Source organism: Salvelinus fontinalis, chromosome 3 (genome assembly GCF_029448725.1).
Source record: "Salvelinus fontinalis isolate EN_2023a chromosome 3, ASM2944872v1, whole genome shotgun sequence".
In the NCBI taxonomy this organism is placed as follows: Eukaryota; Metazoa; Chordata; class Actinopteri; order Salmoniformes; family Salmonidae; genus Salvelinus; species Salvelinus fontinalis.
The window spans coordinates 29,976,735-30,004,616 of record NC_074667.1 but is presented as its reverse complement, the minus strand read 5'-3'; the positions used below and the strand labels follow the sequence as shown (position 1 = coordinate 30,004,616).

Here is a 27,882-nt window from a genome sequence, read left to right as displayed (position 1 = left end):
AGAAAGTCATCTATGGGGGGGATGCCTAGTTCAGATTTCGTTGACTGTATCAATTGGAATGAAGGCCTGTGTCTCTGGGGAAATGTACAATCTGACATTCATCTTCCCTTTCAGGTTCGGTGTATGAAAACAGTCACATGCAGAGCCCGGATAGCTCAGTCGGTAGAGCATCAGACTTTTAATCTGAGGGTCCAGGGTTCAAGTCCCTGTTCAGGCGTCCTTTTAATATTCAACTTCCTTCAGAAGCAAGTCTTTCTATAATTGCAATTTCTGTCACTTTCCATGACATGTTCACGTGTGGACAATACAATCCCATAGCCAAAACAGTTTAGTCTGAAAACTTTAGGATTTTTAATCTGAACCTCCAGGTTTAAACTCCCTGTTTGAAGACTGATTTAAGTTTGTCAATCACATAGCATCATCTGATATAGGAATTTGCAGTGTGCCATGCTTTTGTGAGAGACGACTGTCATCTAAAGCATCATCGGATTGGTCGTTGTTTAGCAACATTTGAACTGTAAAGCCACATTGGTACTTGTGCTGATTCATTGACTTCGTTGTGCAAAGGCAGAGATTGCACACATCAAAATTCTGACCACGACGTGATTTGAACACGAAACCTTCTGATCTGGAGTCAGACGCGCTACCGTTGCGCCACGAGGTCTTGGAAGAATCTCATTTATGGGGGGGATGCCTAGTTCAGATTTCGTTGACTGTATCAATTGGAATGAAGGCCTGTGTCTCTGGGGAAATGTACGATCTGACATGCATCTGCCCGGCAGGTTCGGTGTATGAAAACAGTTACATGTAGAGCCCGGATAGCTCAGTCGGTAGAGCATCAGACTTTTAATCTGAGGGTCCAGGGTTCAAGACCCTGTTCAGGCGTACTTTTAATATTCAACTTCCTTCAGAAGCAAGTCTTTCTATAATTGCAATTTCTGTCACTTTCCATGACATGTTCACGTGTGGACAATACAATCCCATAGCCAAAACAGCTTAGTCTGAAAACTTTAGGATTTTTAATCTGAACCTCCAGGTTTAAACTCCCTGTTTGAAGACTGATTTAAGTCTGTCAATCACATAGCATCATCTGATATAGGAATTTGCAGTGTGCCATTCTTTTGTGAGAGACGACTGTCATCTAAAGCATCATCGGATTGGTCGTTGTTTAGCAACATTTGAACTGTAAAGCCACATTGGTACTTGTGCTGATTCATTGACTTCGCTGTGTAAAGGCAGCGATTTCACACATCAAAATTCTGACCACGACGTGATTTGAACACGCAACCTACTGATCTGGAGTCAGACGCGCTACCGTTGCGCCACGAGGACTTGGAAGAATCTCATCTATGGGGGGGATGCCTAGTTCAGATTTCGTTGACTGTATCAATTGGAATGAAGGCCTGTGTCTCTGGGGAAATGTACGATCTGACATGCATCTGCCCGTCAGGTTAGGTGTATGAAAACAGTCAAATGCAGAGCCCGGATAGCTCAGTCGGTAGAGCATCAGACTTTTAATCTGAGGGTCCAGGGTTCAAGTCCCTGTTCAGGCGTCCTTTTAATATTCAACTTCCTTCAGAAGCAAGTCTTTCTATAATTGCAATTTCTGTCACTTTCCATGACATGTTCACGTGTGGACAATACAATCCCATAGCCAAAACAGCTTAGTCTGAAAACTTTAGGATTTTTAATCTGAACCTCCAGGTTTAAACTCCCTGTTTGAAGACTGATTTAAGTCTGTCAATCACATAGCATCATCTGATATAGGAATTTGCAGTGTGCCATGCTTTTGTGAGAGACGACTGTCATCTAAAGCATCATCGGATTGGTCGTTGTTTAGCAACATTTGAACTGTAAAGCCACATTGGTACTGTGCTGATTCATTGACTTCGCTGTGTAAAGGCAGCAATTGCACACATCAAATTTCTGACCACAACGTGATTTGAACACGCAACCTTCTGATCTGGAGTCAGACGCGCTACCATTGCGCCACGAGGTCTTGGAAGAAAGTCATCTATGGGGGGGATGCCTAGTTCAGATTTCGTTGACTGTATCAATTGGAATGAAGGCCTGTGTCTCTGGGGAAATGTACGATCTGACATTCATCTTCCCTTTCAGGTTCGGTGTATGAAAACAGTCACATGCAGAGCCCGGATAGCTCAGTCGGTAGAGCATCAGACTTTTAATCTGAGGGTCCAGGGTTCAAGTCCCTGTTCAGGCGTCCTTTTAATATTCAACTTCCTTCAGAAGCAAGTCTTTCTATAATTGCAATTTCTGTCACTTTCCATGACATGTTCACGTGTGGACAATACAATCCCATAGCCAAAACAGTTTAGTCTGAAAACTTTAGGATTTTTAATCTGAACCTCCAGGTTTAAACTCCCTGTTTGAAGACTGATTTAAGTTTGTCAATCACATAGCATCATCTGATATAGGAATTTGCAGTGTGCCATGCTTTTGTGAGAGACGACTGTCATCTAAAGCATCATCGGATTGGTCGTTGTTTAGCAACATTTGAACTGTAAAGCCACATTGGTACTTGTGCTGATTCATTGACTTCGTTGTGCAAAGGCAGAGATTGCACACATCAAAATTCTGACCACGACGTGATTTGAACACGCAACCTTCTGATCTGGAGTCAGACGCGCTACCGTTGCGCCACGAGGTCTTGGAAGAATCTCATTTATGGGGGGGATGCCTAGTTCAGATTTCGTTGACTGTATCAATTGGAATGAATGCCTGTGTCTCTGGGGAAATGTACGATCTGACATGCATCTGCCCGGCAGGTTCGGTGTATGAAAACAGTTACATGTAGAGCCCGGATAGCTCAGTCGGTAGAGCATCAGACTTTTAATCTGAGGGTCCAGGGTTCAAGTCCCTGTTCAGGTGTCTTTTTAATATTCACCTTCCTTCAGAAGCAAGTCTTTCTATAATTGCAATTTCTGTCACTTTCCATGACATGTTCACGTGTGGACAATACAATCCCATAGCCAAAACAGCTTAGTCTGAAAACTTTAGGATTTTTAATCTGAACCTCCAGGTTTAAACTCCCTGTTTGAAGACTGATTTAAGTCTGTCAATCACATAGCATCATCTGATATAGGAATTTGCAGTGTGCCATTCTTTTGTGAGAGACGACTGTCATCTAAAGCATCATCGGATTGGTCGTTGTTTAGCAACATTTGAACTGTAAAGCCACATTGGTACTTGTGCTGATTCTTTGACTTCGTTGTGTAAAGGCAGAGATTGCACACATCAAAATTCTGACCACGACGTGATTTGAACACGCAACCTTCTGATCTGGAGTCAGACGCGCTACCGTTGCGCCACGAGGTCTTGGAAGAATCTCATCTATGGGGGGGATGCCTAGTTCAGATTTCGTTGACCGTATCAATTGGAATGAAGGCCTGTGTCTCTGGGGAAATGTACGATCTGACATGCATCTGCCCGTCAGGTTCGGTGTATGAAAACAGTTACATGCAGAGCCCGGATAGCTCAGTCGGTAGAGCATCAGACTTTTAATCTGAGGGTCCAGGGTTCAAGTCCCTGTTCAGGCGTACTTTTAATATTCAACTTCCTTCAGAAGCAAGTCTTTCTATAATTGCAATTTCTGTCACTTCCCATGACATGCTCACGTGTGGACAATACAATCCCATAGCCAAAACAGCTTAGTCTGAAAACTTTAGGATTTTTAATCTGAACCTCCAGGTTTAAACTCCCTGTTTGAAGACTGATTTAAGTCTGTCAATCACATAGCATCATCTGATATAGGAATTTGCAGTGTGCCATGCTTTTGTGAGAGACGACTGTCATCTAAAGCATCATCGGATTGGTCGTTGTTTAGCAACATTTGAACTGTAAAGCCACATTGGTACTGTGCTGATTCATTGACTTCGCTGTGTAAAGGCAGCAATTGCACACATCAAATTTCTGACCACAACGTGATTTGAACACGCAACCTTCTGATCTGGAGTCAGACGCGCTACCGTTGCGCCACGAGGTCTTGGAAGAAAGTCATCTATGGGGGGGATGCCTAGTTCAGATTTCGTTGACTGTATCAATTGGAATGAAGGCCTGTGTCTCTGGGGAAATGTACGATCTGACATGCATCTGCCCGGCAGGTTCGGTGTATGAAAACAGTTACATGTAGAGCCCGGATAGCTCATTCGGTAGAGCATCAGACTTTTAATCTGAGGGTCCAGGGTTCAAGTCCCTGTTCAGGTGTCTTTTTAATATTCACCTTCCTTCAGAAGCAAGTCTTTCTATAATTGCAATTTCTGTCACTTTCCATGACATGTTCACGTGTGGACAATACAATCCCATAGCCAAAACAGCTTAGTCTGAAAACTTTAGGATTTTTAATCTGAACCTCCAGGTTTAAACTCCCTGTTTGAAGACTGATTTAAGTCTGTCAATCACATAGCATCATCTGATATAGGAATTTGCAGTGTGCCATTCTTTTGTGAGAGACGACTGTCATCTAAAGCATCATCGGATTGGTCGTTGTTTAGCAACATTTGAACTGTAAAGCCACATTGGTACTTGTGCTGATTCATTGACTTCGCTGTGTAAAGGCAGCGATTTCACACATCAAAATTCTGACCACGACGTGATTTGAACACGCAACCTACTGATCTGGAGTCAGACGCGCTACCGTTGCGCCACGAGGACTTGGAAGAATCTCATCTATGGGGGGGATGCCTAGTTCAGATTTCGTTGACTGTATCAATTGGAATGAAGGCCTGTGTCTCTGGGGAAATGTACGATCTGACATTCATCTGCCCGTCAGGTTAGGTGTATGAAAACAGTCACATGCAGAGCCCGGATAGCTCAGTCGGTAGAGCATCAGACTTTTAATCTGAGGGTCCAGGGTTCAAGTCCCTGTTCAGGCGTCCTTTTAATATTCAACTTCCTTCAGAAGCAAGTCTTTCTATAATTGCAATTTCTGTCACTTTCCATGACATGTTCACGTGTGGACAATACAATCCCATAGCCAAAACAGTTTAGTCTGAAAACTTTAGGATTTTTAATCTGAACCTCCAGGTTTAAACTCCCTGTTTGAAGACTGATTTAAGTTTGTCAATCACATAGCATCATCTGATATAGGAATTTGCAGTGTGCCATGCTTTTGTGAGAGACGACTGTCATCTAAAGCATCATCGGATTGGTCGTTGTTTAGCAACATTTGAACTGTAAAGCCACATTGGTACTTGTGCTGATTCATTGACTTCGTTGTGCAAAGGCAGAGATTGCACACATCAAAATTCTGACCACGACGTGATTTGAACACGCAACCTTCTGATCTGGAGTCAGACGCGCTACCGTTGCGCCACGAGGTCTTGGAAGAATCTCATTTATGGGGGGGATGCCTAGTTCAGATTTCGTTGACTGTATCAATTGGAATGAATGCCTGTGTCTCTGGGGAAATGTACGATCTGACATGCATCTGCCCGGCAGGTTCGGTGTATGAAAACAGTTACATGTAGAGCCCGGATAGCTCAGTCGGTAGAGCATCAGACTTTTAATCTGAGGGTCCAGGGTTCAAGTCCCTGTTCAGGTGTCTTTTTAATATTCACCTTCCTTCAGAAGCAAGTCTTTCTATAATTGCAATTTCTGTCACTTTCCATGACATGTTCACGTGTGGACAATACAATCCCATAGCCAAAACAGCTTAGTCTGAAAACTTTAGGATTTTTAATCTGAACCTCCAGGTTTAAACTCCCTGTTTGAAGACTGATTTAAGTCTGTCAATCACATAGCATCATCTGATATAGGAATTTGCAGTGTGCCATTCTTTTGTGAGAGACGACTGTCATCTAAAGCATCATCGGATTGGTCGTTGTTTAGCAACATTTGAACTGTAAAGCCACATTGGTACTTGTGCTGATTCTTTGACTTCGTTGTGTAAAGGCAGAGATTGCACACATCAAAATTCTGACCACGACGTGATTTGAACACGCAACCTTCTGATCTGGAGTCAGACGCGCTACCGTTGCGCCACGAGGTCTTGGAAGAATCTCATCTATGGGGGGGATGCCTAGTTCAGATTTCGTTGACCGTATCAATTGGAATGAAGGCCTGTGTCTCTGGGGAAATGTACGATCTGACATGCATCTGCCCGTCAGGTTCGGTGTATGAAAACAGTTACATGCAGAGCCCGGATAGCTCAGTCGGTAGAGCATCAGACTTTTAATCTGAGGGTCCAGGGTTCAAGTCCCTGTTCAGGCGTACTTTTAATATTCAACTTCCTTCAGAAGCAAGTCTTTCTATAATTGCAATTTCTGTCACTTCCCATGACATGCTCACGTGTGGACAATACAATCCCATAGCCAAAACAGCTTAGTCTGAAAACTTTAGGATTTTTAATCTGAACCTCCAGGTTTAAACTCCCTGTTTGAAGACTGATTTAAGTCTGTCAATCACATAGCATCATCTGATATAGGAATTTGCAGTGTGCCATGCTTTTGTGAGAGACGACTGTCATCTAAAGCATCATCGGATTGGTCGTTGTTTAGCAACATTTGAACTGTAAAGCCACATTGGTACTGTGCTGATTCATTGACTTCGCTGTGTAAAGGCAGCAATTGCACACATCAAATTTCTGACCACAACGTGATTTGAACACGCAACCTTCTGATCTGGAGTCAGACGCGCTACCGTTGCGCCACGAGGTCTTGGAAGAAAGTCATCTATGGGGGGGATGCCTAGTTCAGATTTCGTTGACTGTATCAATTGGAATGAAGGCCTGTGTCTCTGGGGAAATGTACGATCTGACATGCATCTGCCCGGCAGGTTCGGTGTATGAAAACAGTTACATGTAGAGCCCGGATAGCTCATTCGGTAGAGCATCAGACTTTTAATCTGAGGGTCCAGGGTTCAAGTCCCTGTTCAGGTGTCTTTTTAATATTCACCTTCCTTCAGAAGCAAGTCTTTCTATAATTGCAATTTCTGTCACTTTCCATGACATGTTCACGTGTGGACAATACAATCCCATAGCCAAAACAGCTTAGTCTGAAAACTTTAGGATTTTTAATCTGAACCTCCAGGTTTAAACTCCCTGTTTGAAGACTGATTTAAGTCTGTCAATCACATAGCATCATCTGATATAGGAATTTGCAGTGTGCCATTCTTTTGTGAGAGACGACTGTCATCTAAAGCATCATCGGATTGGTCGTTGTTTAGCAACATTTGAACTGTAAAGCCACATTGGTACTTGTGCTGATTCATTGACTTCGCTGTGTAAAGGCAGCGATTTCACACATCAAAATTCTGACCACGACGTGATTTGAACACGCAACCTACTGATCTGGAGTCAGACGCGCTACCGTTGCGCCACGAGGACTTGGAAGAATCTCATCTATGGGGGGGATGCCTAGTTCAGATTTCGTTGACTGTATCAATTGGAATGAAGGCCTGTGTCTCTGGGGAAATGTACGATCTGACATGCATCTGCCCGTCAGGTTAGGTGTATGAAAACAGTCACATGCAGAGCCCGGATAGCTCAGTCGGTAGAGCATCAGACTTTTAATCTGAGGGTCCAGGGTTCAAGTCCCTGTTCAGGCGTCCTTTTAATATTCAACTTCCTTCAGAAGCAAGTCTTTCTATAATTGCAATTTCTGTCACTTTCCATGACATGTTCACGTGTGGACAATACAATCCCATAGCCAAAACAGCTTAGTCTGAAAACTTTAGGATTTTTAATCTGAACCTCCAGGTTTAAACTCCCTGTTTGAAGACTGATTTAAGTCTGTCAATCACATAGCATCATCTGATATAGGAATTTGCAGTGTGCCATGCTTTTGTGAGAGAAGACTGTCATCTAAAGCATCATCGGATTGGTCGTTGTTTAGCAACATTTGAACTGTAAAGCCACATTGGTACTGTGCTGATTCATTGACTTCGCTGTGTAAAGGCAGCAATTGCACACATCAAATTTCTGACCACAACGTGATTTGAACACGCAACCTTCTGATCTGGAGTCAGACGCGCTACCATTGCGCCACGAGGTCTTGGAAGAAAGTCATCTATGGGGGGGATGCCTAGTTCAGATTTCGTTGACTGTATCAATTGGAATGAAGGCCTGTGTCTCTGGGGAAATGTACAATCTGACATTCATCTTCCCTTTCAGGTTCGGTGTATGAAAACAGTCACATGCAGAGCCCGGATAGCTCAGTCGGTAGAGCATCAGACTTTTAATCTGAGGGTCCAGGGTTCAAGTCCCTGTTCAGGCGTCCTTTTAATATTCAACTTCCTTCAGAAGCAAGTCTTTCTATAATTGCAATTTCTGTCACTTTCCATGACATGTTCACGTGTGGACAATACAATCCCATAGCCAAAACAGTTTAGTCTGAAAACTTTAGGATTTTTAATCTGAACCTCCAGGTTTAAACTCCCTGTTTGAAGACTGATTTAAGTTTGTCAATCACATAGCATCATCTGATATAGGAATTTCCAGTGTGCCATGCTTTTGTGAGAGACGACTGTCATCTAAAGCATCATCGGATTGGTCGTTGTTTAGCAACATTTGAACTGTAAAGCCACATTGGTACTTGTGCTGATTCATTGACTTCGTTGTGCAAAGGCAGAGATTGCACACATCAAAATTCTGACCACGACGTGATTTGAACACGAAACCTTCTGATCTGGAGTCAGACGCGCTACCGTTGCGCCACGAGGTCTTGGAAGAATCTCATTTATGGGGGGGATGCCTAGTTCAGATTTCGTTGACTGTATCAATTGGAATGAAGGCCTGTGTCTCTGGGGAAATGTACGATCTGACATGCATCTGCCCGGCAGGTTCGGTGTATGAAAACAGTTACATGTAGAGCCCGGATAGCTCAGTCGGTAGAGCATCAGACTTTTAATCTGAGGGTCCAGGGTTCAAGTCCCTGTTCAGGCGTCCTTTTAATATTCAACTTCCTTCAGAAGCAAGTCTTTCTATAATTGCAATTTCTGTCACTTTCCATGACATGTTCACGTGTGGACAATACAATCCCATAGCCAAAACAGCTTAGTCTGAAAACTTTAGGATTTTTAATCTGAACCTCCAGGTTTAAACTCCCTGTTTGAAGACTGATTTAAGTTTGTCAATCACATAGCATCATCTGATATAGGAATTTGCAGTGTGCCATGCTTTTGTGAGAGACGACTGTCATCTAAAGCATCATCGGATTGGTCGTTGTTTAGCAACATTTGAACTGTAAAGCCACATTGGTACTTGTGCTGATTCATTGACTTCGTTGTGCAAAGGCAGAGATTGCACACATCAAAATTCTGACCACGACGTGATTTGAACACGCAACCTTCTGATCTGGAGTCAGACACGCTACCGTTGCGCCACGAGGTCTTGGAAGAATCTCATTTATGGGGGGGATGCCTAGTTCAGATTTCGTTGACTGTATCAATTGGAATGAAGGCCTGTGTCTCTGGGGAAATGTACGATCTGACATGCATCTGCCCGTCAGGTTAGGTGTATGAAAACAGTCACATGCAGTGCCCGGATAGCTCAGTCGGTAGAGCATCAGACTTTTAATCTGAGGGTCCAGGGTTCAAGTCCCTGTTCAATCGTCCTTTTAATATTCAACTTCCTTCAGAAGCAAGTCTTTCTATAATTGCAATTTCTGTCACTTTCCATGACATGTTCACGTGTGGACAATACAATCCCATAGCCAAAACAGCTTAGTCTGAAAACTTTAGGATTTTTAATCTGAACCTCCAGGTTTAAACTCCCTGTTTGAAGACTGATTTAAGTCTGTCAATCACATAGCATCATCTGATATAGGAATTTGCAGTGTGCCATTCTTTTGTGAGAGACGACTGTCATCTAAAGCATCATCGGATTGGTCGTTGTTTAGCAACATTTGAACTGTAAAGCCACATTGGTACTGTGCTGATTCATTGACTTCGCTGTGTAAAGGCAGCGATTTCACACATCAAAATTCTGACCACGACGTGATTTGAACACGCAACCTTCTGATCTGGAGTCAGACGCGCTACCGTTGCGCCACGAGGTCTTGGAAGAAAGTCATCTATGTGGGGGATGCCTAGTTCAGATTTCGTTGACTGTATCAATTGGAATGAAGGCCTGTGTCTCTGGGGAAATGTACGATCTGACATGCATCTGCCCGGCAGGTTCGGTGTATGAAAACAGTTACATGTAGAGCCCGGATAGCTCATTCGGTAGAGCATCAGACTTTTAATCTGAGGGTCCAGGGTTCAAGTTCCTGTTCAGGTGTCTTTTTAATATTCACCTTCCTTCAGAAGCAAGTCTTTCTATAATTGCAATTTCTGTCACTTTCCATGACATGTTCACGTGTGGACAATACAATCCCATAGCCAAAACAGCTTAGTCTGAAAACTTTAGGATTTTTAATCTGAACCTCCAGGTTTAAACTCCCTGTTTGAAGACTGATTTAAGTCTGTCAATCACATAGCATCATCTGATATAGGAATTTGCAGTGTGCCATTCTTTTGTGAGAGACGACTGTCATCTAAAGCATCATCGGATTGGTCGTTGTTTAGCAACATTTGAACTGTAAAGCCACATTGGTACTTGTGCTGATTCATTGACTTCGCTGTGTAAAGGCAGCGATTTCACACATCAAAATTCTGACCACGACGTGATTTGAACACGCAACCTTCTGATCTGGAGTCAGACGCGCTACCGTTGCGCCACGAGGTCTTGGAAGAATCTCATCTATGGGGGGGATGCCTAGTTCAGATTTCGTTGACTGTATCAATTGGAATGAAGGCCTGTGTCTCTGGGGAAATGTACGATCTGACATGCATCTGCCCGTCAGGTTAGGTGTATGAAAACAGTCACATGCAGAGCCCGGATAGCTCAGTCGGTAGAGCATCAGACTTTTAATCTGAGGGTCCAGGGTTCAAGACCCTGTTCAGGCGTACTTTTAATATTCAACTTCCTTCAGAAGCAAGTCTTTCTATAATTGCAATTTCTGTCACTTTCCATGACATGTTCACGTGTGGACAATACAATCCCATAGCCAAAACAGCTTAGTCTGAAAACTTTAGGATTTTTAATCTGAACCTCCAGGTTTAAACTCCCTGTTTGAAGACTGATTTAAGTCTGTCAATCACATAGCATCATCTGATATAGGAATTTGCAGTGTGCCATTCTTTTGTGAGAGACGACTGTCATCTAAAGCATCATCGGATTGGTCGTTGTTTAGCAACATTTGAACTGTAAAGCCACATTGGTACTTGTGCTGATTCATTGACTTCGCTGTGTAAAGGCAGCGATTTCACACATCAAAATTCTGACCACGACGTGATTTGAACACGCAACCTACTGATCTGGAGTCAGACGCGCTACCGTTGCGCCACGAGGACTTGGAAGAATCTCATCTATGGGGGGGATGCCTAGTTCAGATTTCGTTGACTGTATCAATTGGAATGAAGGCCTGTGTCTCTGGGGAAATGTACGATCTGACATGCATCTGCCCGTCAGGTTAGGTGTATGAAAACAGTCAAATGCAGAGCCCGGATAGCTCAGTCGGTAGAGCATCAGACTTTTAATCTGAGGGTCCAGGGTTCAAGTCCCTGTTCAGGCGTCCTTTTAATATTCAACTTCCTTCAGAAGCAAGTCTTTCTATAATTGCAATTTCTGTCACTTTCCATGACATGTTCACGTGTGGACAATACAATCCCATAGCCAAAACAGCTTAGTCTGAAAACTTTAGGATTTTTAATCTGAACCTCCAGGTTTAAACTCCCTGTTTGAAGACTGATTTAAGTCTGTCAATCACATAGCATCATCTGATATAGGAATTTGCAGTGTGCCATGCTTTTGTGAGAGACGACTGTCATCTAAAGCATCATCGGATTGGTCGTTGTTTAGCAACATTTGAACTGTAAAGCCACATTGGTACTGTGCTGATTCATTGACTTCGCTGTGTAAAGGCAGCAATTGCACACATCAAATTTCTGACCACAACGTGATTTGAACACGCAACCTTCTGATCTGGAGTCAGACGCGCTACCATTGCGCCACGAGGTCTTGGAAGAAAGTCATCTATGGGGGGGATGCCTAGTTCAGATTTCGTTGACTGTATCAATTGGAATGAAGGCCTGTGTCTCTGGGGAAATGTACGATCTGACATTCATCTTCCCTTTCAGGTTCGGTGTATGAAAACAGTCACATGCAGAGCCCGGATAGCTCAGTCGGTAGAGCATCAGACTTTTAATCTGCCATATACCCGGCCAGCTGTCTGGATCGCCACGACCCCAACCAACCTCTACTCACTGGACCCTTATTTATCACTCTATTAAGCTTGCCTCTCCTTAATGTAAATATGCCTTGTCCATTGCTGTTCTGGTTAGTGTTTATTGGCTTATTTCACTGTAGAGATTCTAGCCCTGCTCTCTATACCATATCCAACCCTGCAGTTCCACCACCCACATATGCGATGACATCACCTGGTTTCAATGATGTTTCTAGAGACAAGATCTCTCTCATCATCACTCAATACCTAGGTTTACCTCCACTGTATTCACATCCTACCATACCTTTGTCTGTACATTATTCCTTTAAACTATTTTATCGCCCCCAGAAACTTCCTTTTACTCTCTGCTCTGGTAGCTCTAGGCGACCAATTCTCATAGCTTTTAGCCGTACCATTATCCTACTTCTCCTCTGTTCCTCTGGTGATGTAGAGGTGAATCCAGGCCCTGCAGTACCTGGCTCCAGTCCTATTCCCCAGGCGCTCTCTTTTGATGACTTCTGTAACCGTAATAGCCTTGGCTTCATGCATGTTAACATTAGGAGCCTCCTCCCTAAGTTTGTTTTGTTCACTGCTTTAGCACACTCTACCAACCCGGATGTTTTAGCCGTGTCTGAATCCTGGCTTAGGAAGACCACCAAAAATTCAGACATTTTTATCCCTAATTACAATATTTTCAGACAAGATAGAACGGCCAAAGGGGGCGGTGTTGCAATCTACTGCAAAGACTGCCTGCAGAGTTCTGTTATACTATCCAGGTCTGTTCCCAAACAATTTGAACTTCTACTTTTAAAAATCCACCTCTCTAAAAACAAGTCTCTCACCGTTGCCGCCTGCTATAGACCACCCTCTGCCCCCAGCTGTGCTCTGGACACTATATGTGAACTGATTGCCCCCCATCTATCTTCAGAGCTCGTGCTGCTAGGCGACCTAAATTTGAACATGCTCAACACCCCAGCCACCCTACAATCTAAGCTTGATGCCCTCAATCTCACACAAATTATTAATGAACCTACCAGGTACCACCCCAATTCCGTAAACACGGGTACCCTCATAGATATCATCCTAACAAACTTGCCCTCCAAATACACCTCTGCTGTTTTTAACCAAGATCTCAGCGATCACTGCCTCATTGCCTGCATCCGTAATGGGTCAGCGGTCAAACGACCTCCACTCATCACTGTCAAACGCTCCCTGAAACACTTCAGCGAGCAGGCCTTCCTAATTGACCTGGCCGGGGTATCCTGGAAGGATATTGATCTCATCCCGCCAGTAGAGGATGCCTGGTCATTTTTTTAAAATGCCTTCCTCACCATCTTGAATAAGCATGCCCCATTCAAGAAATTTAGAACCAGGAACAGATATAGCCCTTGGTTCTCTCCTGACCTGACTGCCCTTAACCAACAGAAAAACATCCTATGGCGTTCTGCATTAGCATCGAACAGCCCCCCGTGATATGCAACTTTTCAGGGGAGACAGAAACCAATATACACAGGCAGTTAGAACAGCCAAGGCTAGCTTTTTCAAGCAGAAATTTGCTTCCTGCAACACATATTCAAAAAAGTTCTGGGACACCGTAAAGTCCATGGAGAATAAGAACACCTCCTCCCAGCTTCCAACCGCCCTGAAGATAGGAAACACTGTCACCACCGACAAATCCACTATAATTGAGAATTTCAATAAGCATTTTTCTACGGCTGACCATGCTTTCCACCTGGCTACCCCTACCCGGGACAACAGCACTGCCCTCCCCTCTGCTACTCGCTCAAGCCTTCCCCATTTCTCTTTCTCCCAAATACAGTCAGCTGATGTTCTTAATGAGCTGCAAAATCTGGACCCTTACAAATCAGCCGGGCTAGATAATCTGGACCCTTTCTTTCTAAAACTATCTGCTGAAATTGTTGCCACCCCTATTACTAGCCTCTTCAACCTCTCTTTCGTGTCGTCTGAGATCCCCAAAGATTGGAAAGCAGCTGCGGTTATCCCCCTCTTCAAAGGGGGGGACACCCTTGACCCTAACTGCTACAGACCTATATCTATCCTACCCTGCCTTTCTAAGGTCTTCGAAAGCCAAGTCAACAAACAGATTACCGACCATTTCGAATCACACCACACCTTCTCCGCTATGCAATCTGGTTTCAGAGCTGGTCATGGGTGCACCTCAGCCACGCTCAAGGTCATAAACGATATCGTAACCGCCATCGATAAGTTATCTATGGGGGGGATGCCTAGTTCAGATTTCGTTGACTGTATCAATTGGAATGAAGGCCTGTGTCTCTGGGGAAATGTACGATCTGACATGCATCTGCCCGGCAGGTTAGGTGTATGCAAACAGTTACATGCAGAGCCCGGATAGCTCAGTCGGTAGAGCATCAGACTTTTAATCTGAGGGTCCAGGGTTCAAGTCCCTGTTCAGGCGTCCTTTTAATATTCACCTTCCTTCAGAAGCAAGTCTTTCTATAATTGCAATTTCTGTCACTTTCCATGACATGTTCACTTGTGGACAATACAATCCCATAGCCAAAACAGCTTAGTCTGAAAACTTTAGGATTTTTAATCTGAACCTCCAGGTTTAAACTCCCTGTTTGAAGACTGATTTAAGTCTGTCAATCACACAGCATCATCTGATATAGGAATTTGCAGTGTGCCATGCTTTTGTGAGAGACGACTGTCATCTAAAGCATCATCGGATTGGTCGTTGTTTAGCAACATTTGAACTGTAAAGCCACATTGGTACTTGTGCTGATTCATTGACTTCGCTGTGTAAAGGCAGCGATTGCACACATCAAAATTCTGACCACGACGTGATTTGAACACGCAACCTTCTGATCTGGAGTCAGACGCGCTACCGTTGCGCCACGAGGTCTTGGAAGAAATGCATCTATGGGGGGGATGCCTAGTTCAGATTTCGTTGACTGTATCAATTGGAATGAAGGCCTGTGTCTCTGGGGAAATGTACGATCTGACATGCATCTGCCCGGCAGGTTAGGTGTATGAAAACAGTTACATGCAGAGCCCGGATAGCTCAGTCGGTAGAGCATCAGACTTTTAATCTGAGGGTCCAGGGTTCAAGTCCCTGTTCAGGCGTCCTTTTAATATTCACCTTCCTTCAGAAGCAAGTCTTTCTATAATTGCAATTTCTGTCACTTTCCATGACATGTTCAAGTGTGGACAATACAATCCCATAGCCAAAACAGCTTAGTCTGAAAACTTTAGGATTTTTAATCTGAACCTCCAGGTTTAAACTCCCTGTTTGAAGACTGATTTAAGTCTGTCAATCACATAGCATCATCTGATATAGGAATTTGCAGTGTGCCATGCTTTTGTGAGAGACGACTGTCATCTAAAGCATCATCGGATTGGTCGTTGTTTAGCAACATTTGAACTGTAAAGCCACATTGGTACTTGTGCTGATTCATTGACTTCGCTGTGTAAAGGCAGCGATTGCACACATCAAAATTCTGCCCACGACGTGATTTGAACACGCAACATTCTGATCTGGAGTCAGACGCGCTACCGTTGCGCCACGAGGTCTTGGAAGAAAATCATCTATGGGGGGGATGCCTAGTTCAGATTTCGTTGACTGTATCAATTGGAATGAAGGCCTGTGTCTCTGGGGAAATGTACGATCTGACATGCATCTGCCCGGCAGGTTAGGTGTATGAAAACAGTTACATGCAGAGCCTGGATAGCTCAGTCGGTAGAGCATCAGACTTTTAATCTGAGGGTCCAGGGTTCAAGTCCCTGTTCAGGCGTCTTTTAATATTCACCTTCCTTCAGAAGCAAGTCTTTCTATAATTGCAATTTCTGTCACTTTCCATGACATGTTCACTTGTGGACAATACAATCCCATAGCCAAAACAGCTTAGTCTGAAAACTTTAGGATTTTTAATCTGAACCTCCAGGTTTAAACTCCCTGTTTGAAGACTGATTTAAGTCTGTCAATCACACAGCATCATCTGATAAAGGAATTTGCAGTGTGCCATGCTTTTGTGAGAGACGACTGTCATCTAAAGCATCATCGGATTGGTCGTTGTTTAGCAACATTTGAACTGTAAAGCCACTTTGGTACTTGTGCTGATTCATTGACTTCGCTGTGTAAAGGCAGCGATTGCACACATCAAAATTCAGACCACGACGTGATTTGAACACGCAACCTTCTGATCTGGAGTCAGACGCGCTACCGTTGCGCCACGAGGTCTTGGAAGAAACTCATCTATGGGGGGGATGCCTAGTTCAGATTTTGTTGACTGTATCAATTGGAATGAAGGCCTGTGTCTCTGGGGAAATGTACGATCTGACATGCATCTGCCCGGCAGGTTAGGTGTATGAAAACAGTTACATGCAGAGCCCGGATAGCTCAGTCGGTAGAGCATCAGACTTTTAATCTGAGGGTCCAGGGTTCAAGTCCCTGTTCAGGTGTCCTTTTAATATTCACCTTCCTTCAGAAGCAAGTCTTTCTATAATTGCAATTTCTGTCACTTTCCATGACATGTTCACGTGTGGACAATACAATCCCATAGCAAAAACTGCTTAGTCAGAAAACTTTAGGATTTTTAATCTGAACCTCCAGGTTTAAACTCCCTGTTTGAAGACTGATTTAAGTCTGTCAATCACATAGCATCATCTGATATAGGAATTTGCAGTGTGCCATGCTTTTGTGAGAGACGACTGTCATCTAAAGCATCATCGGATTGGTCGTTGTTTAGCAACATTTGAACTGTAAAGCCACATTGGTACTTGTGCTGATTCATTGACTTCGCTGTGTAAAGGCAGCGATTGCACACATCAAAATTCTGACCACGACGTGATTTGAACACGCAACCTTCTGATCTGGAGTCAGACGCGCTACCGTTGCGCCACGAGGTCTTAGAAGAAAGTTATCTATGGGGGGGATGCCTAGTTCAGATTTCGTTGACTGTATCAATTGGAATGAAGGCCTGTGTCTCTGGGGAAATGTACGATCTGACATGCATCTGCCCGGCAGGTTAGGTGTATGAAAACAGTTACATGCAGAGCCCGGATAGCTCAGTCGGTAGAGCATCAGACTTTTAATCTGAGGGTCCAGGGTTCAAGTCCCTGTTCAGGCGTCCTTTTAATATTCACCTTCCTTCAGAAGCAAGTCTTTCTATAATTGCAATTTCTGTCACTTTCCATGACATGTTCAAGTGTGGACAATACAATCCCATAGCCAAAACAGCTTAGTCTGAAAACTTTACCATTTTTAATCTGAACCTCCAGGTTTAAACTCCCTGTTTGAAGACTGATTTAAGTCTGTCAATCACATAGCATCATCTGATATAGGAATTTGCAGTGTGCCATGCTTTTGTGAGAGACGACTGTCATCTAAAGCATCATCGGATTGGTCGTTGTTTAGCAACATTTGAACTGTAAAGCCACATTGGTACTTGTGCTGATTCATTGGCTTCGCTGTGTAAAGGCAGCGATTGCACACATCAAAATTCTGCCCACGACGTGATTTGAACACGCAACATTCTGATCTGGAGTCAGACGCGCTACCGTTGCGCCACGAGGTCTTGGAAGAAAATCATCTATGGGGGGGATGCCTAGTTCAGATTTCGTTGACTGTATCAATTGGAATGAAGGCCTGTGTCTCTGGGGAAATGTACGATCTGACATGCATCTGCCCGGCAGGTTAGGTGTATGAAAACAGTTACATGCAGATCCTGGATAGCTCAGTCGGTAGAGCATCAGACTTTTAATCTGAGGGTCCAGGGTTCAAGTCCCTGTTCAGGCGTCATTTAATATTCACCTTCCTTCAGAAGCAAGTCTTTCTATAATTGCAATTTCTGTCACTTTCCATGACATGTTCACTTGTGGACAATACAATCCCATAGCCAAAACAGCTTAGTCTGAAAACTTTAGGATTTTTAATCTGAACCTCCAGGTTTAAACTCCCTGTTTGAAGACTGATTTAAGTCTGTCAATCACATAGCATCATCTGATATAGGAATTTGCAGTGTGCCATGCTTTTGTGAGAGACGACTGTCATCTAAAGCATCATCGGATTGGTCGTTGTTTAGCAACATTTGAACTGTAAAGCCACATTGGTACTTGTGCTGATTCATTGACTTCGCTGTGTAAAGGCAGAGATTGCACACATCAAAATTCTGACCATGACGTGATTTGAACACGAAACTTTCTGATCTGGAGTCAGACGCGCTACCGTTGCGCCACAAGGTCTTGGAAGAATCTCATCTATGGGGGGGATGCCTAGTTCAGATTTCGTTGACTGTATCAATTGGAATGAAGGCCTGTGTCTCTGGGGAAATGTACGATCTGACATGCATCTGCCCGGCAGGTTAGGTGTATGAAACAGTTACAAGCAGAGCCCGGATATCTCAGTCGGTAGAGCATCAGACTATTAATCTGAGGGTCCCGGGTTCAAGTCCCTGTTCAGGCGTCCTTTTAATATTCACCTTCCTTCAGAAGCAAGTCTTTCTATAATTGCAATTTCTGTCACTTTCCATGACATGTTCAAGTGTGGACAATACAATCCCATAGCCAAAACAGCTTAGTCTGAAAACTTTACCATTTTTAATCTGAACCTCCAGGTTTAAACTCCCTGTTTGAAGACTGATTTAAGTCTGTCAATCACATAGCATCATCTGATATAGGAATTTGCAGTGTGCCATGCTTTTGTGAGAGACGACTGTCATCTAAAGCATCATCGGATTGGTCGTTGTTTAGCAACATTTGAACTGTAAAGCCACATTGGTACTTGTGCTGATTCATTGGCTTCGCTGTGTAAAGGCAGCGATTGCACACATCAAAATTCTGCCCACGACGTGATTTGAACACGCAACATTCTGATCTGGAGTCAGACGCGCTACCGTTGCGCCACGAGGTCTTGGAAGAAAATCATCTATGGGGGGGATGCCTAGTTCAGATTTCGTTGACTGTATCAATTGGAATGAAGGCCTGTGTCTCTGGGGAAATGTACGATCTGACATGCATCTGCCCGGCAGGTTAGGTGTATGAAAACAGTTACATGCAGAGCCTGGATAGCTCAGTCGGTAGAGCATCAGACTTTTAATCTGAGGGTCCAGGGTTCAAGTCCCTGTTCAGGCGTCATTTAATATTCACCTTCCTTCAGAAGCAAGTCTTTCTATAATTGCAATTTCTGTCACTTTCCATGACATGTTCACTTGTGGACAATACAATCCCATAGCCAAAACAGCTTAGTCTGAAAACTTTAGGATTTTTAATCTGAACCTCCAGGTTTAAACTCCCTGTTTGAAGACTGATTTAAGTCTGTCAATCACATAGCATCATCTGATATAGGAATTTGCAGTGTGCCATGCTTTTGTGAGAGACGACTGTCATCTAAAGCATCATCGGATTGGTCGTTGTTTAGCAACATTTGAACTGTAAAGCCACATTGGTACTTGTGCTGATTCATTGACTTCGCTGTGTAAAGGCAGAGATTGCACACATCAAAATTCTGACCATGACGTGATTTGAACACGAAACTTTCTGATCTGGAGTCAGACGCGCTACCGTTGCGCCACAAGGTCTTGGAAGAATCTCATCTATGGGGGGGATGCCTAGTTCAGATTTCGTTGACTGTATCAATTGGAATGAAGGCCTGTGTCTCTGGGGAAATGTACGATCTGACATGCATCTGCCCGGCAGGTTAGGTGTATGAAACAGTTACAAGCAGAGCCCGGATATCTCAGTCGGTAGAGCATCAGACTATTAATCTGAGGGTCCCGGGTTCAAGTCCCTGTTCAGGCGTCCTTTTAATATTCACCTTCCTTCAGAAGCAAGTCTTTCTATAATTGCAATTTCTGTCACTTTCCATGACATGTTCACTTGTGGACAATACAATCCCATAGCCAAAACAGCTTAGTCTGAAAACTTTAGGATTTTTAATCTGAACCTCCAGGTTTAAACTCCCTGTTTGAAGACTGATTTAAGTCTGTCAATCACACAGCATCATCTGATAAAGGAATTTGCAGTGTGCCATGCTTTTGTGAGAGACGACTGTCATCTAAAGCATCATCGGATTGGTCGTTGTTTAGCAACATTTGAACTGTAAAGCCACTTTGGTACTTGTGCTGATTCATTGACTTCGCTGTGTAAAGGCAGCGATTGCACACATAAAAATTCAGACCACGACGTGATTTGAACACGCAACCTTCTGATCTGGAGTCAGACGCGCTACCGTTGCGCCACGAGGTCTTGGAAGAAACTCATCTATGGGGGGGATGCCTAGTTCAGATTTCGTTGACTGTATCAATTGGAAAGAAGGCCTGTGTCTCTGGGGAAATCAATTCAATCAATTTTATTTTATATAGCCCTTCGTACATCAGATAATATCTCGAAGTGCTGTACAGAAACCCAGCCTAAAACCCCAAACAGCTAGAATGCAGGTGTAGAAGCACGGTGGCTAGGAAAACTCCCTAGAAAGGCCAAAACCTAGGAAGAAACCTAGAGAGGAACCAGGCTATGAGGGGTGGCCAGTCCTCTTCTGGCTGTGCCGGGTGGAGATTATAACAGAACTATGCCAAGATGTTCAAAAATGTTCATAAGTGACAAGCATGGTCAAATAATAATCATGAATAATTTTCAGTTGGCTTTTCATAGCTGATCATTAAGAGTTGAAAAACAACAGGTCTGGGACAGGTGGCGGTTCCATAACCGCAGGCAGAACAGCTGAAACTGGAATAGCAGCAAGGCCAGGCGGACTGGGGACAGCAAGGAGTCACCACGGGCGGCAGTCCCGACGCATGGTCCTAGGGCCCAGGTCCTCCGAGAGAAAGAAAGAGAGAAGGAGAAAATTAGAGAGAGCCAAGATTTTCAAAATGTTCATAAATGACAAGCATGGTCAAATAATAATCAGGAATAAATCTCAGTTGGCTTTTCATAGCCGATCATTAAGAGTTGAAAACAGCAGGTCTGGGACAGGTAGGGGTTCCATAACCGCAGGCAGAAGAGTTGAAACTGGAATAGCAGCAAGGCCAGGCGGACTGGGGGCAGCAAGGAGTCACCACGGCCGGTAGTCCCGACGTATGGTCCTAGGGCTCAGGTCCTCCGAGAGAAAGAGAGAAGGAGAAAATTAGAGAGAGCCAAGATTTTCAAAATGTTCATAAATGACAAGCATGGTCAAATAATAATCAGGAATAAATCTCAGTTGGCTTTTCATAGCCGATCATTAAGAGTTGAAAACAGCAGGTCTGGGACAGGTAGGGGTTTCGTAACCGCAGGCAGAAACAGTTGTAACTGGAATAGCAGCAAGGCCGGGCGGATTGGGGACAGCAAGGTGTCAGCATGCCCGGTAGTCCTGACGTATGGTCCTAGGGCTCAGGTTCTCAGAGAGAAAGAGAGAACGAGAGAATTAGAGAGAGCATACTTAAATTCACACAGGACACTGGATAAGACAGGAGAAGTACTCCAGGTATAACCAACTGACCCTAGCCCCCCGACACATAAACTACTGCAGCATAAATACTGGAGGCTGAGACAGGAGCGGTCAGGAGACACTGTGGCCCCATCCGAAGAAACCCCCGGACAGGGCCAAACAGGAAGGATATAACCCCACCCACTCTGCCAAAGCACAGCCCCCACACCACTAGAGGGATATCCTCAACCACCAACTTACAATCCTGAGACAAGGCCGAGTATAGCCCACAAAGGTCTCCACCACAGCACAACCAAGGGGGGGCGCCAACCCAGACAGGAAGTTCACGTCAGTAACTCAACCCACTCAAGTGACGCACCCCTCCTAGGGACGGCATGAAAGAGCACCAGCAAGCCAGTGACTCAGCCCCAGTAACAGGGTTAGAGGCCGAGAATCCCAGTGGAGAGAGGGGAACCGGCCCTGGAGAGACAGCAAGGGCGGTTCGTTGCTCCAGAGCCTTTCCATTCACCTTCACACTCCTGGGCCAGACTACACTCAATCATATGACCTACTGAAGAGATAAGTCTTCAGTAAAGACTTAAAGGTTGAGACCGAGTCTGCGTCTCTCACATGGGTAGGCAGACTGTTCCATAAAAATGGAGATCTATAGGAGAAAGCCCTGCCTCCAGCTGTTTGCTTAGAAATTTTAGGGACAATTAGGAGGCCTGCGTCTTGTGACCGTAGCGTACGTGTAGGTATGTACGGCAGGACCAACTCGGAAAGATAGGTAGGAGCAAGCCCATGTAACGCTTTATAGGTTAACAGTAAAACCTTGAAATCAGCCCTTGCCTTAACAGGAAGCCAGTGTAGGGAAGCAGCTCCTTCAGCAGTTTAGTAGGAATAGGATCCAGTATGCAGCTTGAAGGTTTAGAGGCCATGATTATTTTCATCATTGTGTCAAGAGATATAGTACTAAAACACTTAAGTGTCTCTCCCGATCCCAGGCCCTCGCAGAGCTGTGCAGATCCAGGACAGCTAAGCCCTGGAGGAATACGCAGATTCAAAGAGGAGTCCGTAATTTGCTTTCTAATGGTCATGATCTTTTCCTCAAAGAAGTTCATGAATTTATTACTGCTGAAGTGAAAGCCATCCTCTCTTGGGGAATGCTGCTTTTTAGTTAGCTTTGCAACAGTATCAAAAAGAAATTTTGGATTGTTCTTATTTTCCTCGATTAAGTTGGAAAAGTAGGATGATCGAGCAGCAGTGAGGGCTCTTCGGTACTGCACGGTACTGTCTTTCCAAGCTAGTCGGAAGACTTCCAGTTTTGTGTGGCGCCATTTCCGTTCCAATTTCCTGGAAGCTTGCTTCAAAGCTCGGGTATTTTCTGTATACCAGGGAGCTAGTTTCTTATGACAAATGTTTTTCGTTTTTAGGGGTGCAACTGCATCTAGGGTATTGCGCAAGGTTAAATTGAGTTCCTCAGTTAAGTGGTTAACTGATTTTTGTCCTCTGACGTCCTTGGGTAGGCAGAAGGAGTCTGGAAGGGCATCAAGGAATTTTTGTGTTGTCTGAGAATTTATAGCACGACTTTTGATGCTCCTTGGTTGGGGTCTGAGCAGATTATTTGTTGCGATTGCAAACGTAATAAAATGGTGGTCCGATAGTCCAGGATTATGTGGAAAAACATTAAGATCTACAACATTTATTCCATGGGACAAAACTAGGTCCAGAGTATGACTGTGGCAGTGAGTAGGTCCAGAGACATGTTGGACAAAACCCACTGAGTCGATGATGGCTCCGAAAGACTTTTGGAGTGGGTCTGTGGACTTCTCCATGTGAATATTAAAATCACCAAAAATTAGAATATGATCTGCTATGACTACAAGGTCTGATAGGAATTCAGGAAACTCAGAGAGGAACGCTGTATATGGCCCAGGAGGCCTGTAAACAGTAGCTATAAAAAGTGATTGAGTAGGCTGCATAGATTTCATGACTAGAAGCTCAAAAGACGAAAACGCCATTTTTTTTTTTGTAAATTGAAATTTGCTATTGTAGATGTTAGCAACACCTCCGCCTTTGCGGGATGCACGGGGGATATGGTCACTAGTGTAACCAGGAGGTGAGGCCTCATTTAACACAGTAAATTCATCAGGCTTAAGCCATGTTTCAGTCAGGCCAATCACATCAAGATTATGATCAGTGATTAGTTCATTGACTATGACTGCCTTTGAAGTGAGGGATCTAACATTAAGTAACCGTATTTTGAGATGTGAGGTATCACGATCTCTTTCAATAATGGCAGGAATGGAGGAGGTCTTTATCCTAATAAGATTGCTAAGGCGAACACCGCCATGTTTAGTTTTGCCCAACCTAGGTCGAGGCACAGACACAGTCTCAATGGGTATGGCTGAGCTGACTACACTGACTGTGCTATTGGCAGACTCCACTAAGCTGGCAGGTTGGCTAACAGCCTGCTGCCTGGCCTGCACCCTATTTCATTGTGGGGCTAAAGGAGTTAGAGCCCTATCTATGAAATGTACGATCTGACATGCATCTGCCCGGCAGGTTAGGTGTATGAAAACAGTTACATGCAGAGCCTTGATAGCTCAGTCGGTAGAGCATCAGACTTTTAATCTGAGGGTCCAGGGTTCAAGTCCCTGTTCAGGCGTCCTTTTAATATTCACCTTCCTTCAGAAGCAAGTCTTTCTATAATTGCAATTTCTGTCACTTTCCATGACATGTTCACTTGTGGACAATACAATCCCATAGCCAAAACAGCTTAGTCTGAAAACTTTAGGATTTTTAATCTGAACCTCCAGGTTTAAACTCCCTGTTTGAAGACTGATTTAAGTCTGTCAATCACACAGCATCATCTGATAAAGGAATTTGCAGTGTGCCATGCTTTTGTGAGAGACGACTGTCATCTAAAGCATCATCGGATTGGTCGTTGTTTAGCAACATTTGAACTGTAAAGCCACTTTGGTACTTGTGCTGATTCATTGACTTCGCTGTGTAAAGGCAGCGATTGCACACATCAAAATTCTGACCACGACGTGATTTGAACACGCAACCTTCTGAGCTGGAGTCAGACACGCTACCGTTGCGCCACGAGGTCTTGGAAGAAACTCATCTATGGGGGGGATGCCTAGTTCAGATTTCGTTGACTGTATCAATTGGAATGAAGGCCTGTGTCTCTGGGGAAATCTACGATCTGACATGCATCTGCCCGGCAGGTTAGGTGTATGAAAACAGTTACATGCAGAGCCCGGATAGCTCAGTCGGTAGAGCATCAGACTTTTAATCTGAGGGTCCAGGGTTCAAGTCCCTGTTCAGGTGTCCTTTTAATATTCACCTTCCTTCAGAAGCAAGTCTTTCTATAATTGCAATTTCTGTCACTTTCCATGACATGTTCACTTGTGGACAATACAATCCCTTAGCCAAAACAGCTTAGTCTGAAAACTTTAGGATTTTTAATCTGAACCTCCAGGTTTAAACTCCCTATTTGAAGACTGATTTAAGTCTGTCAATCACACAGCATCATCTGATAAAGGAATTTGCAGTATGCCATGCTTTTGTGAGAGACGACTGTCATCTAAAGCATCATCGGATTGGTCGTTGTTTAGCAACATTTGAACTGTAAAGCCACTTTGGTACTTGTGCTGATTCATTGACTTCGCTGTGTAAAGGCAGCGATTGCACACATCAAAATTCAGACCACGACGTGATTTGAACACGCAACCTTCTGATCTGGAGTCAGACGCGCTACCGTTGTGCCACGAGGTCTTGGAAGAAACTCATCTATGGGGGGGATGCCTAGTTCAGATTTCGTTGACTGTATCAATTGGAATGAAGGCCTGTGTCTCTGGGGAAATGTACGATCTGACATGCATCTGCCCGGCAGGTTAGGTGTATGAAAACAGTTACATGCAGAGCCCGGATAGCTCAGTCGGTAGAGCATCAGACTTTTAATCTGAGGGTCCAGGGTTCAAGTCCCTGTTCAGGCGTCCTTTTAATATTCACCTTCCTTCAGAAGCAAGTCTTTCTATAATTGCAATTTCTGTCACTTTCCATGACATGTTCACTTGTGGACGATACAATCCCATGGCCAAAACAGCTTAGTCTGAAAACTTTAGGATTTTTATTCTGAACCTCCAGGTTTAAACTCCCTGTTTGAAGACTGATTTAAGTCTGTCAATCACACAGCATCATCTGATAAAGGAATTTGCAGTGTGCCATGCTTTTGTGAGAGACGACTGTCATCTAAAGCATCATCGGATTGGTCGTTGTTTAGCAACATTTGAACTGTAAAGCCACTTTGGTACTTGTGCTGATTCATTGACTTCGCTGTGTAAAGGCAGCGATTGCACACATCAAAATTCTGACCAAGACGTGATTTGAACACGCAACCTTCTGATCTGGAGTCAGACGCGCTACCGTTGCGCCACAAGGTCTTGGAAGAAACTCATCTATGGGGGGGATGCCTAGTTCAGATTTCGTTGACCGTATCAATTGGAATGAAGGCCTGTGTCTCTGGGGAAATTTACGATCTGACATGCATCTGCCCGGCAGGTTAGGTGTATGAAAACAGTTACATGCAGAGCCCGGATAGCTCAGTCGGTAGAGCATCAGACTTTTAATCTGAGGGTCCAGGGTTCAAGTCCCTGTTCAGGTGTCCTTTTAATATTCACCTTCCTTCAGAAGCAAGTCTTTCTATAATTGCAATTTCTGTCACTTTCCATGACATGTTCACTTGTGGACAATACAATCCCTTAGCCAAAACAGCTTAGTCTGAAAACTTTAGGATTTTTAATCTGAACCTCCAGGTTTAAACTCCCTATTTGAAGACTGATTTAAGTCTGTCAATCACACAGCATCATCTGATAAAGGAATTTGCAGTGTGCCATGCTTTTGTGAGAGACGACTGTCATCTAAAGCATCATCGGATTGGTCGTTGTTTAGCAACATTTGAACTGTAAAGCCACTTTGGTACTTGTGCTGATTCATTGACTTCGCTGTGTAAAGGCAGCGATTGCACACATCAAAATTCAGACCACGACGTGATTTGAACACGCAACCTTCTGATCTGGAGTCAGACGCGCTACCGTTGTGCCACGAGGTCTTGGAAGAAACTCATCTATGGGGGGGATGCCTAGTTCAGATTTCGTTGACTGTATCAATTGGAATGAAGGCCTGTGTCTCTGGGGAAATGTACGATCTGACATGCATCTGCCCGGCAGGTTAGGTGTATGAAAACAGTTACATGCAGAGCCCGGATAGCTCAGTCGGTAGAGCATCAGACTTTTAATCTGAGGGTCCAGGGTTCAAATCCCTGTTCAGGCGTCCTTTTAATATTCACCTTCCTTCAGAAGCAAGTCTTTCTATAATTGCAATTTCTGTCACTTTCCATGACATGTTCACGTGTGGACAATACAATCCCATAGCCAAAACAGCTTAGTCTGAAAACTTTAGGATTTTTAATCTGAACCTCCAGGTTTAAACTCCCTGTTTGAAGACTGATTTAAGTCTGTCAATCACATAGCATCATCTGATATAGGATTTTGCAGTGTGCCATGCTTTTGTGAGAGACGACTGTCATCTAAAGCATCATCGGATTGGTCGTTGTTTAGCAACATTTGAACTGTAAAGCCACATTGGTACTTGTGCTGATTCATTGACTTCGCTGTGTAAAGGCAGCGATTGCACACATCAAAATTCTGACCACAACGTGATTTGAACACGCAACCTTCTGATCTGGAGTCAGACGCGCTACCGTTGCGCCACAAGGTTTTGGAAGAATCTCATCTATGGGGGGGATGCCTAGTTCAGATTTCGTTGACTGTATCAATTGGAATGAAGGCCTGTGTCTCTGGGGAAATGTACGATCTGACATGCATCTGCCCGGCAGGTTAGGTGTATGAAAACAGTTACAAGCAGAGGCCGGATATCTCAGTCGGTAGAGCATCAGACTATTAATCTGAGGGTCCAGGGTTCAAGTCCCTGTTCAGGCGTCCTTTTAATATTCACCTTCCTTCAGAAGCAAGTCTTTCTATAATTGCAATTTCTGTCACTTTCCATGACATGTTCACGTGTGGACAATACAATCCCATAGCCAAAACAGCTTAGTCTGAAAACTTTAGGATTTTTAATCTGAACCTCCAGGTTTAAACTCCCTGTTTGAAGACTGATTTAAGTCTGTCAATCACACAGCATCATCTGATATAGGAATTTGCAGTGTGCCATGCTTTTGTGAGAGACGAGTGTCATCTAAAGCATCATCGG

At 44.0% G+C, this 27,882-nt stretch overlaps 47 non-coding genes across 47 annotated transcripts; 29 read left to right on the top strand and 18 right to left on the bottom strand.

Annotated features, from left to right (window-relative positions):
* The first annotated feature begins 144 nt into the window (after window positions 1-144).
* Window positions 145-217, top strand: trnak-uuu (transfer RNA lysine (anticodon UUU)). The gene has a single exon. It is a non-coding gene; the product is annotated as a tRNA-Lys (tRNA).
* A 595-nt stretch (window positions 218-812) lies between these two features.
* On the top strand, window positions 813-885 carry trnak-uuu (transfer RNA lysine (anticodon UUU)). The gene has a single exon. It is a non-coding gene; the product is annotated as a tRNA-Lys (tRNA).
* Window positions 886-1,480: 595 nt separating this feature from the next.
* trnak-uuu (transfer RNA lysine (anticodon UUU)) lies at window positions 1,481-1,553 on the top strand. Its single transcript has one exon. It is a non-coding gene; the product is annotated as a tRNA-Lys (tRNA).
* Window positions 1,554-1,927: 374 nt separating this feature from the next.
* Window positions 1,928-1,999, bottom strand: trnaw-cca (transfer RNA tryptophan (anticodon CCA)). Its single transcript has one exon. It is a non-coding gene; the product is annotated as a tRNA-Trp (tRNA).
* A 149-nt stretch (window positions 2,000-2,148) lies between these two features.
* trnak-uuu (transfer RNA lysine (anticodon UUU)) lies at window positions 2,149-2,221 on the top strand. Its single transcript has one exon. It is a non-coding gene; the product is annotated as a tRNA-Lys (tRNA).
* A 375-nt stretch (window positions 2,222-2,596) lies between these two features.
* trnaw-cca (transfer RNA tryptophan (anticodon CCA)) lies at window positions 2,597-2,668 on the bottom strand. Its single transcript has one exon. It is a non-coding gene; the product is annotated as a tRNA-Trp (tRNA).
* Window positions 2,669-2,816: 148 nt separating this feature from the next.
* Window positions 2,817-2,889, top strand: trnak-uuu (transfer RNA lysine (anticodon UUU)). The gene has a single exon. It is a non-coding gene; the product is annotated as a tRNA-Lys (tRNA).
* A 375-nt stretch (window positions 2,890-3,264) lies between these two features.
* trnaw-cca (transfer RNA tryptophan (anticodon CCA)) lies at window positions 3,265-3,336 on the bottom strand. Its single transcript has one exon. It is a non-coding gene; the product is annotated as a tRNA-Trp (tRNA).
* A 148-nt stretch (window positions 3,337-3,484) lies between these two features.
* Window positions 3,485-3,557, top strand: trnak-uuu (transfer RNA lysine (anticodon UUU)). Its single transcript has one exon. It is a non-coding gene; the product is annotated as a tRNA-Lys (tRNA).
* A 374-nt stretch (window positions 3,558-3,931) lies between these two features.
* On the bottom strand, window positions 3,932-4,003 carry trnaw-cca (transfer RNA tryptophan (anticodon CCA)). The gene has a single exon. It is a non-coding gene; the product is annotated as a tRNA-Trp (tRNA).
* An 816-nt stretch (window positions 4,004-4,819) lies between these two features.
* On the top strand, window positions 4,820-4,892 carry trnak-uuu (transfer RNA lysine (anticodon UUU)). Its single transcript has one exon. It is a non-coding gene; the product is annotated as a tRNA-Lys (tRNA).
* A 375-nt stretch (window positions 4,893-5,267) lies between these two features.
* trnaw-cca (transfer RNA tryptophan (anticodon CCA)) lies at window positions 5,268-5,339 on the bottom strand. The gene has a single exon. It is a non-coding gene; the product is annotated as a tRNA-Trp (tRNA).
* A 148-nt stretch (window positions 5,340-5,487) lies between these two features.
* On the top strand, window positions 5,488-5,560 carry trnak-uuu (transfer RNA lysine (anticodon UUU)). Its single transcript has one exon. It is a non-coding gene; the product is annotated as a tRNA-Lys (tRNA).
* A 375-nt stretch (window positions 5,561-5,935) lies between these two features.
* On the bottom strand, window positions 5,936-6,007 carry trnaw-cca (transfer RNA tryptophan (anticodon CCA)). The gene has a single exon. It is a non-coding gene; the product is annotated as a tRNA-Trp (tRNA).
* A 148-nt stretch (window positions 6,008-6,155) lies between these two features.
* Window positions 6,156-6,228, top strand: trnak-uuu (transfer RNA lysine (anticodon UUU)). The gene has a single exon. It is a non-coding gene; the product is annotated as a tRNA-Lys (tRNA).
* A 374-nt stretch (window positions 6,229-6,602) lies between these two features.
* On the bottom strand, window positions 6,603-6,674 carry trnaw-cca (transfer RNA tryptophan (anticodon CCA)). Its single transcript has one exon. It is a non-coding gene; the product is annotated as a tRNA-Trp (tRNA).
* An 816-nt stretch (window positions 6,675-7,490) lies between these two features.
* trnak-uuu (transfer RNA lysine (anticodon UUU)) lies at window positions 7,491-7,563 on the top strand. The gene has a single exon. It is a non-coding gene; the product is annotated as a tRNA-Lys (tRNA).
* Window positions 7,564-7,937: 374 nt separating this feature from the next.
* On the bottom strand, window positions 7,938-8,009 carry trnaw-cca (transfer RNA tryptophan (anticodon CCA)). Its single transcript has one exon. It is a non-coding gene; the product is annotated as a tRNA-Trp (tRNA).
* A 149-nt stretch (window positions 8,010-8,158) lies between these two features.
* On the top strand, window positions 8,159-8,231 carry trnak-uuu (transfer RNA lysine (anticodon UUU)). Its single transcript has one exon. It is a non-coding gene; the product is annotated as a tRNA-Lys (tRNA).
* A 595-nt stretch (window positions 8,232-8,826) lies between these two features.
* Window positions 8,827-8,899, top strand: trnak-uuu (transfer RNA lysine (anticodon UUU)). Its single transcript has one exon. It is a non-coding gene; the product is annotated as a tRNA-Lys (tRNA).
* A 375-nt stretch (window positions 8,900-9,274) lies between these two features.
* On the bottom strand, window positions 9,275-9,346 carry trnaw-cca (transfer RNA tryptophan (anticodon CCA)). Its single transcript has one exon. It is a non-coding gene; the product is annotated as a tRNA-Trp (tRNA).
* Window positions 9,347-9,941: 595 nt separating this feature from the next.
* On the bottom strand, window positions 9,942-10,013 carry trnaw-cca (transfer RNA tryptophan (anticodon CCA)). The gene has a single exon. It is a non-coding gene; the product is annotated as a tRNA-Trp (tRNA).
* A 596-nt stretch (window positions 10,014-10,609) lies between these two features.
* Window positions 10,610-10,681, bottom strand: trnaw-cca (transfer RNA tryptophan (anticodon CCA)). The gene has a single exon. It is a non-coding gene; the product is annotated as a tRNA-Trp (tRNA).
* Window positions 10,682-10,829: 148 nt separating this feature from the next.
* On the top strand, window positions 10,830-10,902 carry trnak-uuu (transfer RNA lysine (anticodon UUU)). Its single transcript has one exon. It is a non-coding gene; the product is annotated as a tRNA-Lys (tRNA).
* A 595-nt stretch (window positions 10,903-11,497) lies between these two features.
* Window positions 11,498-11,570, top strand: trnak-uuu (transfer RNA lysine (anticodon UUU)). The gene has a single exon. It is a non-coding gene; the product is annotated as a tRNA-Lys (tRNA).
* Window positions 11,571-11,944: 374 nt separating this feature from the next.
* On the bottom strand, window positions 11,945-12,016 carry trnaw-cca (transfer RNA tryptophan (anticodon CCA)). Its single transcript has one exon. It is a non-coding gene; the product is annotated as a tRNA-Trp (tRNA).
* A 2,569-nt stretch (window positions 12,017-14,585) lies between these two features.
* trnak-uuu (transfer RNA lysine (anticodon UUU)) lies at window positions 14,586-14,658 on the top strand. The gene has a single exon. It is a non-coding gene; the product is annotated as a tRNA-Lys (tRNA).
* A 375-nt stretch (window positions 14,659-15,033) lies between these two features.
* trnaw-cca (transfer RNA tryptophan (anticodon CCA)) lies at window positions 15,034-15,105 on the bottom strand. Its single transcript has one exon. It is a non-coding gene; the product is annotated as a tRNA-Trp (tRNA).
* A 148-nt stretch (window positions 15,106-15,253) lies between these two features.
* On the top strand, window positions 15,254-15,326 carry trnak-uuu (transfer RNA lysine (anticodon UUU)). Its single transcript has one exon. It is a non-coding gene; the product is annotated as a tRNA-Lys (tRNA).
* A 595-nt stretch (window positions 15,327-15,921) lies between these two features.
* On the top strand, window positions 15,922-15,994 carry trnak-uuu (transfer RNA lysine (anticodon UUU)). The gene has a single exon. It is a non-coding gene; the product is annotated as a tRNA-Lys (tRNA).
* Window positions 15,995-16,368: 374 nt separating this feature from the next.
* Window positions 16,369-16,440, bottom strand: trnaw-cca (transfer RNA tryptophan (anticodon CCA)). Its single transcript has one exon. It is a non-coding gene; the product is annotated as a tRNA-Trp (tRNA).
* Window positions 16,441-16,588: 148 nt separating this feature from the next.
* On the top strand, window positions 16,589-16,661 carry trnak-uuu (transfer RNA lysine (anticodon UUU)). The gene has a single exon. It is a non-coding gene; the product is annotated as a tRNA-Lys (tRNA).
* Window positions 16,662-17,036: 375 nt separating this feature from the next.
* trnaw-cca (transfer RNA tryptophan (anticodon CCA)) lies at window positions 17,037-17,108 on the bottom strand. Its single transcript has one exon. It is a non-coding gene; the product is annotated as a tRNA-Trp (tRNA).
* A 148-nt stretch (window positions 17,109-17,256) lies between these two features.
* trnak-uuu (transfer RNA lysine (anticodon UUU)) lies at window positions 17,257-17,329 on the top strand. The gene has a single exon. It is a non-coding gene; the product is annotated as a tRNA-Lys (tRNA).
* A 595-nt stretch (window positions 17,330-17,924) lies between these two features.
* trnak-uuu (transfer RNA lysine (anticodon UUU)) lies at window positions 17,925-17,997 on the top strand. The gene has a single exon. It is a non-coding gene; the product is annotated as a tRNA-Lys (tRNA).
* Window positions 17,998-18,590: 593 nt separating this feature from the next.
* Window positions 18,591-18,663, top strand: trnan-auu (transfer RNA asparagine (anticodon AUU)). Its single transcript has one exon. It is a non-coding gene; the product is annotated as a tRNA-Asn (tRNA).
* A 595-nt stretch (window positions 18,664-19,258) lies between these two features.
* On the top strand, window positions 19,259-19,331 carry trnak-uuu (transfer RNA lysine (anticodon UUU)). The gene has a single exon. It is a non-coding gene; the product is annotated as a tRNA-Lys (tRNA).
* Window positions 19,332-19,924: 593 nt separating this feature from the next.
* Window positions 19,925-19,997, top strand: trnan-auu (transfer RNA asparagine (anticodon AUU)). The gene has a single exon. It is a non-coding gene; the product is annotated as a tRNA-Asn (tRNA).
* Window positions 19,998-20,372: 375 nt separating this feature from the next.
* Window positions 20,373-20,444, bottom strand: trnaw-cca (transfer RNA tryptophan (anticodon CCA)). The gene has a single exon. It is a non-coding gene; the product is annotated as a tRNA-Trp (tRNA).
* Window positions 20,445-24,198: 3,754 nt separating this feature from the next.
* Window positions 24,199-24,271, top strand: trnak-uuu (transfer RNA lysine (anticodon UUU)). The gene has a single exon. It is a non-coding gene; the product is annotated as a tRNA-Lys (tRNA).
* Window positions 24,272-24,646: 375 nt separating this feature from the next.
* Window positions 24,647-24,718, bottom strand: trnaw-cca (transfer RNA tryptophan (anticodon CCA)). Its single transcript has one exon. It is a non-coding gene; the product is annotated as a tRNA-Trp (tRNA).
* Window positions 24,719-24,866: 148 nt separating this feature from the next.
* trnak-uuu (transfer RNA lysine (anticodon UUU)) lies at window positions 24,867-24,939 on the top strand. The gene has a single exon. It is a non-coding gene; the product is annotated as a tRNA-Lys (tRNA).
* A 595-nt stretch (window positions 24,940-25,534) lies between these two features.
* On the top strand, window positions 25,535-25,607 carry trnak-uuu (transfer RNA lysine (anticodon UUU)). The gene has a single exon. It is a non-coding gene; the product is annotated as a tRNA-Lys (tRNA).
* Window positions 25,608-25,982: 375 nt separating this feature from the next.
* On the bottom strand, window positions 25,983-26,054 carry trnaw-cca (transfer RNA tryptophan (anticodon CCA)). Its single transcript has one exon. It is a non-coding gene; the product is annotated as a tRNA-Trp (tRNA).
* Window positions 26,055-26,202: 148 nt separating this feature from the next.
* trnak-uuu (transfer RNA lysine (anticodon UUU)) lies at window positions 26,203-26,275 on the top strand. Its single transcript has one exon. It is a non-coding gene; the product is annotated as a tRNA-Lys (tRNA).
* Window positions 26,276-26,870: 595 nt separating this feature from the next.
* trnak-uuu (transfer RNA lysine (anticodon UUU)) lies at window positions 26,871-26,943 on the top strand. The gene has a single exon. It is a non-coding gene; the product is annotated as a tRNA-Lys (tRNA).
* Window positions 26,944-27,538: 595 nt separating this feature from the next.
* Window positions 27,539-27,611, top strand: trnan-auu (transfer RNA asparagine (anticodon AUU)). The gene has a single exon. It is a non-coding gene; the product is annotated as a tRNA-Asn (tRNA).
* Window positions 27,612-27,882: the final 271 nt, after the last annotated feature.